Consider the following 6,000-nt stretch of genomic DNA (forward strand, 5'->3'; position numbering starts at 1 on the left):
ATTAAATACAATACCCAACTTTTTGCATGTTTAATATATTCAAAAATAGGCATTAATGATTATAAAGAAAATGTAAGTGAAATTGTCAAAATGAAACCAAAGTAATAAATAGGAACAGAAATTAAGAGTGCAATAATCAAAACTAGAAATTGGCAGGCAGAAAACGTGAGAAAAGTAACAAGAACAATCTAAGAAGAATGATAGTATAGTTGGCTAAGAATATATGATAATAGCCAAACAAAGAAACAGTTTTTGTAAAGAGGACGATAAACGACTTTACGTTCACCTCTCATTAAATCTCAAGAAAACACTGGGGCGTATCTAAGAAGCTTAAGGTTAAGAGAGTGATATCTCTAGATGAGGTCTTCAGCGAAAGATAAGTTGATGAGGAAGCTAAACATAAGGATAGATTATATGTATAAAAATGTATGCTAGTATTTTGTGATAGAAATAACGACATATTTATTTACTTTAAGTGTAGTCTACTACCAGATGTTGTAACTCAATCAGGAATTGCCACAATATTCAAAGATTTTTTTTAAAAGGTTGCCATTGCATGTTGGATTTTATGAAGGCCTTGGTAATATTTTATGACCAATTACTGTCAGCAAGCTCGTAAAAACTTAATTAATAGTATTATAATTTATTATATTACAAACCTGCAAATATATATCGTAATTAAATTGTATTCTTTATATTAACTAAAGAATAAACTAAATAAATGTATAAAGACCGAGAATAGTACCCTGCGCAACACCTATTCTTACAGGGTTGTTCCCTAAGAAAAGTTACGTCGACTACCTGGAGACTATTAATTAAAAAAATTATTTATTATGTAAGAATGTTTGCGAAAGTCCTGTTTATTTGAATGTCTTTGTGAAAATAATAATTTAAAGTATTTTTGTCTGTTGCGGGTGGTTCCATGGAGATGGTATGTGTCTGTGATTTACCCCACGCGCGCTTAAATAAATAAACTAAATGCGCTTCAATTTGTGGCTCACGACGTCAACTAAATTTAATATTAATATTGATGAAACGATATAAAGGGTTTTACGCAGAAAATCTTCTTTAGAATTGGCTCTCAGCATTATTGTAATAGTATCTAGATTTCCAATTACTATATTCAGGAAAAGAAATTACCGAGGAACAAGTATAAAAAGGTGCTATTTAACTTTAGCAACAGAAAGTAATTGAAAGAGATCTCTTAAAGCGATACCTAACGGTAGCCTACCCATTCGTTATGTAAGATTGGATAAAACTGATTTAACAAAAAGTTTTTTTGTTTATAGCGAACTCCTTTGTGTAAACCTCGCAAATACTTTAAATACTTGATCAAACAATGTGCAGCAGTTTTAACAAAAGCTGTTTTAGGTTTTTATCATGAAAATGCCAAATGTGTTTATGCTGTAAGTGAATTATAATGTTTTAGTTACAGATTTACTTCTGTTAAAATCTTACTTTATATTTTGCTAGCTGACCTGACAGACGATGTCAATTGAAAATAGTATGATGTATTTCGGTATGTACCTAATGATGTAGTCTTAAGTCATTGGAAATATGAAATCAAAGTTAATGAGTAAAAAATTAAACAGAAAACGTATTTCTGAATGATTTTATAATATGTGGTAATGTATTGATAAGGGTTAATATCGTATTTGTGTAAACAGATTTTACATTACCGCTGCATAATTGGCAATTTTTTAAAGTATTTAAATAGATATAGTATGTCATTCTTAAGAGGTAGACATGTGCCTTCGCGGACTTTTCTATAGACATATATAAGATACACAACTCCACTATACATTATTTTGTTATATCTCAAAGGGTTTAGACAGCGTTTGCGTTGAAAGCTCCCAGACGCCTTATTATTTTCCGATATCTCCATCAAATATCGGTAATGTATACAAAAATTATAGATTATTATATACCAAAACCTTAATTGGTGGAAATAGCATGAAAATCGGTGCAGTAGGTTCTGAGTTTATCGGGAACAGACAGACAGACAGATGCGGTGGAGGACTTTGTTATATAATATGTAGTGATTATTTGCCCTTAAAAATTTTGATGCTAATGAAACATCTGAGGAACATGTCAAATTTCAAGTGGATTTGAATTGATCTGGAGAATATTGTACATCCAAATAAAATTTGAAAATAAATTTTATAAACGATGCAGAACTCGAACCCACGATTACTCGCGTTCCGTGCGAGTGCTCCGCCTACTGAGCTAGCCATTCGAGTGACGTATCGTCATAAAATGTTGTATGCTATGTTCAACTCTCAGGTTGTGGCTTCATCTACAGGATCTACTTTACAGTTGATAGCCTCAACAAAGCATACAAGATTTTATGACGATAATATGTCACTCGAACGGTTAGCTCACTTGGCGGAGCAATCGCACGAAACGCGAGTAGTCGTGGAGGTCGTGGGTTCAAGTCCCGCATCGTTTATAAAATTTTGTTTTCAAATTTTATTTGTGTATTAAACCAAGAGAGGGTGAACTTTAAAAACATAACAAATTGTACGTTAATTGGCAATAAATTTGAATGTAGCTTAAAACAATGAAAGATGTTTCATGATATATTTCACCACAAATACTATTGTATCAACACACTTACGAACGAGATTAAGTTCAAAGTACCTTCAAGTTCACATTGTCGTTGAGCTCATCACCTTTTCGTTACATGTCGTACAAAATCAGGCAAATTCTCGGCGTTATATTGAATAACTCAAGCGTATCATGTTAGGTTCAATGAATCTGACATTGAAATTATGTATATGTCAATTGAAATGTTCAAGAAACAAAGAGAGTTTTACAACAAACTTATTAACCTTAGATTAAGAATTTATCTCCGCTGCGCTCCAACTAGATACTGCACTACTTAGAGCTTTTTTATTACAGAAACTATTAGATGCTTGTGTGCGTGGCATCTTGACTCTCAGTGGCATCATTCAAATTTTGTAGCATACGCTTCGTGTTATTTTACATTAAAATTAATAAAATAGTTTCTGATTATATGTGATCCCAGTGTCTTTCTAATTTCTTGTAGTATTATTTATACGAAGTTGTACTACGCAACCCGGCCATTTAGTTTCAATTACATCGTCACACATTCGAGACTGGTTCGTGTACGCCCACTTGGATGTTCCGCTACATATACACGCGATAGCCGCACTTTGCTACTTCGCGTGCGGTATCTAGTTGGAGCGCAGCGGAGACAAATTCTTAATCTAAGTAATTAATGTACAATTAAATATTAATAATATTTAATTGTACATTTTTCATCATTTATTGTGTTTATTAATATTTAACATAACATAATAGAATTAACTTTTCCAACTGTTTTTGTCTATAATCTGTGGTTAACGGTACTGATAGCAAATTAATTAGCACTTATTAGTGCATTTTAGTAAGATATGATGTATCACCTATTGTTGACACCAATAGATATCGTATGTGTAGGTTATGTTTGTCGCATCACTTTACATATTATATTGTAATTGAAATGATCTGTAAATCGATGAAAATGTAAATCTTGATACAAAAGAGTAACAATGAGTTTGCTACTTCTTCTCGTTAGCTCAACCTTTTATGAACTAGCGGTAGATTCAATAAGAAAAAATATTTTTTTGACATTCATATGTGTCATTTCCGTGACCTACATGAATAAAGTGATTTTGATTTGATTTGATAAAACAAAATAAAAATATCGATTATTTTGTGATAGCAACATTGGCCTTTCGATTTGCATATCTGCAATATTTTAAGGAAATATCTTCGAGTGAAGCTGGCTTTCCTCTTTTTCCTCTCCGGAAAAATATACATCATCTTAGATTACTCAAAATTGAAAATAATTAGTACTGTAAATCGCTTTAAAAATGATGATATTTTATTATTCTGAAGATTTTTTTACAATTTGATGTCTTTTTTTACACATAAGACTTAATCTATTAATTTCTAATCATAAATAGTTAATGATGATCGTAGTCGGCCGGTAAGGTAAGGTCCATGAAGCTAGCAACGTCTGTGTATGGCCAAACTGCCAAACTTATCAATGAGTTTCTTGCTACTTCTTCTCATTAGCTCAACCCTTTACGATACAGCGGTAGATTCAATAAGAAAAAATATTTTTTTGACATTCATAAGTGTCATTTCCGTGACCTACATGACCTATAAAGTGATTTTGATTTTATCGTCTAACCGAAATTCTGTCCAGAACTTGGGTCACCTGTCAATTCGGACGGTGCCTTTACAACTCTTTTATGATATTTTGTGCTGTTGAAATTAATATAAACTAATTAATTATCAGATAAAATAATCATAATGTATTTATGCCAAACTTTCGTTGATTTTACAATCAATTATGGTCACAGGTGCTCGTAATAGTCGTATTAATTTTAAAGAAATTCTTTAAACTCGCGGAACTAGCGAAATCCCAAAAAAAATAAAAACCTCACACTAAATGTTTGGAAGTGTTTAATATAAAAATTTTGGATACTTCTTGTATGATTTTTAAAAAGTTATGTACTGATTAGATAGGGTTCTTTCGATATCAGTTTAAAGTTTTATTTAATATCTGGAATAGTTACCGAGCAAATGTAAAAGTAAAAATACTTTTTCTCATTAGCTCAACCCTTTACGAAGTAGCAGTAGATTCAATAAGAAAAAAAAATACTTTGACATTCATAAGTGTCATGAATAAAGTGATTTTGATTTGATTTGATTTGTAATCTTAACCTGGTCACACTTAACGATAACACCATGTATATTTTTTGTATATTTATAACGAATCTAAAATCAACTCTGACACTTAAACTTTTACAGTAATTTTAGGTTCATTTTATGTAATTACGAAATATACAATATTTACTAAAGTATTGCTAAAATTGAAAAAAAATATCTTACCTGATAGTTTTACACTAGGAACCAATGTATAGTAAACACGGTCAAAAAACAAGTTCACATTAATATTAATTAAACAAGACCACAACACAATACTCAACCCATATTACATAATCACATCGGAATTTTCTGAAACAATCATAGACACTGACGTTGAAAGTATTTAATATTTTACGTAAGATATTAAAGATTGCTTCACGAGTTTGGGCGCGAAAACTCCGCGATATCAACGCAGTTCAGTGCTTTTCTCGAACTCTACTGACTAGAGTCACCGCTGACAACTTACATTCACTAACACAAAGCGCTTAGTGCGCAAGTCCTGACTTATAATATGTATAAAAATAAAATATTTTTCAATTTTCGATCTAGATTTGTAAATGACGTAAGCATCTGCACTTGTATGTTATCTTTCGGAAGTAGAAAGAGAAGTTATTTGACCGTAAACTAAGTATACTAGTTAGTGGAGTTTTTTTATGACAGTAAGGGACGAGACGAGCAGGACGTTCAGCTGATGGTAATTGACACTTCGTGAAACCTACAATTGCTTGATTGACTTTGACAAACCCAATAGTTCTGAGCAGCACTACAATTGCGCTCGTGACATTGAGACATAAGTTGCTAAGTCTCACTTGCCCAGTAATTTCACTAGCTACGGTGTCCATCAGACCAAAACACTATGTAATATTTACACATTACTTCTTCACGGCAGAAATAGGCGCCGTTGTGGTACCCATAATCTAGCCGCCTTCCTGTGCAAAGGAGCCTCCCACTGGTAATTATTTGTCTATTCTTCTCGTAGGTGTGTGTATAAAGCTAACGTGAAATAGTGACGAGATGCATAAGACGATAACCTTATGTTGATTGGTATCCGCCCAATATAATCGACAATTAGAATTATTGATTGAACCTAAAATTATGAGCTTCATCGCAATTGCGCTGAGACATAACATCATCAGACATTTGAGACTTGAGACTTATATCTCAAGGTGAAGAGCGAAGTAGTGCCGCTCAGAATTTTTGGGTTTTTAAATAATCCTGAGCGGCACTGCATTGTAATGGGTAGAGCGTATCAATAACCATCAGCTGAACGTCCTGCTC

At 32.5% G+C, this 6,000-nt stretch overlaps 1 protein-coding gene across 1 annotated transcript in view; it reads right to left on the minus strand.

Moving 5' to 3' along the window:
- The window catches only part of LOC126970521 (dopamine receptor 2-like), a 119,048-nt gene extending 113,920 nt beyond the window's left edge, over window positions 1–5,128 (minus strand). The window contains exon 1 of the mRNA XM_050816482.1: window positions 4,906–5,128. The gene's annotated coding sequence lies outside the window, so the exon portion shown is untranslated. The remainder of the gene's footprint in view (window positions 1–4,905) is intronic.
- Window positions 5,129–6,000: the final 872 nt, after the last annotated feature.

This window comes from Leptidea sinapis, chromosome 21 (assembly GCF_905404315.1).
Source record: "Leptidea sinapis chromosome 21, ilLepSina1.1, whole genome shotgun sequence".
Lineage (NCBI taxonomy): Eukaryota > Metazoa > Arthropoda > Insecta > Lepidoptera > Pieridae > Leptidea > Leptidea sinapis.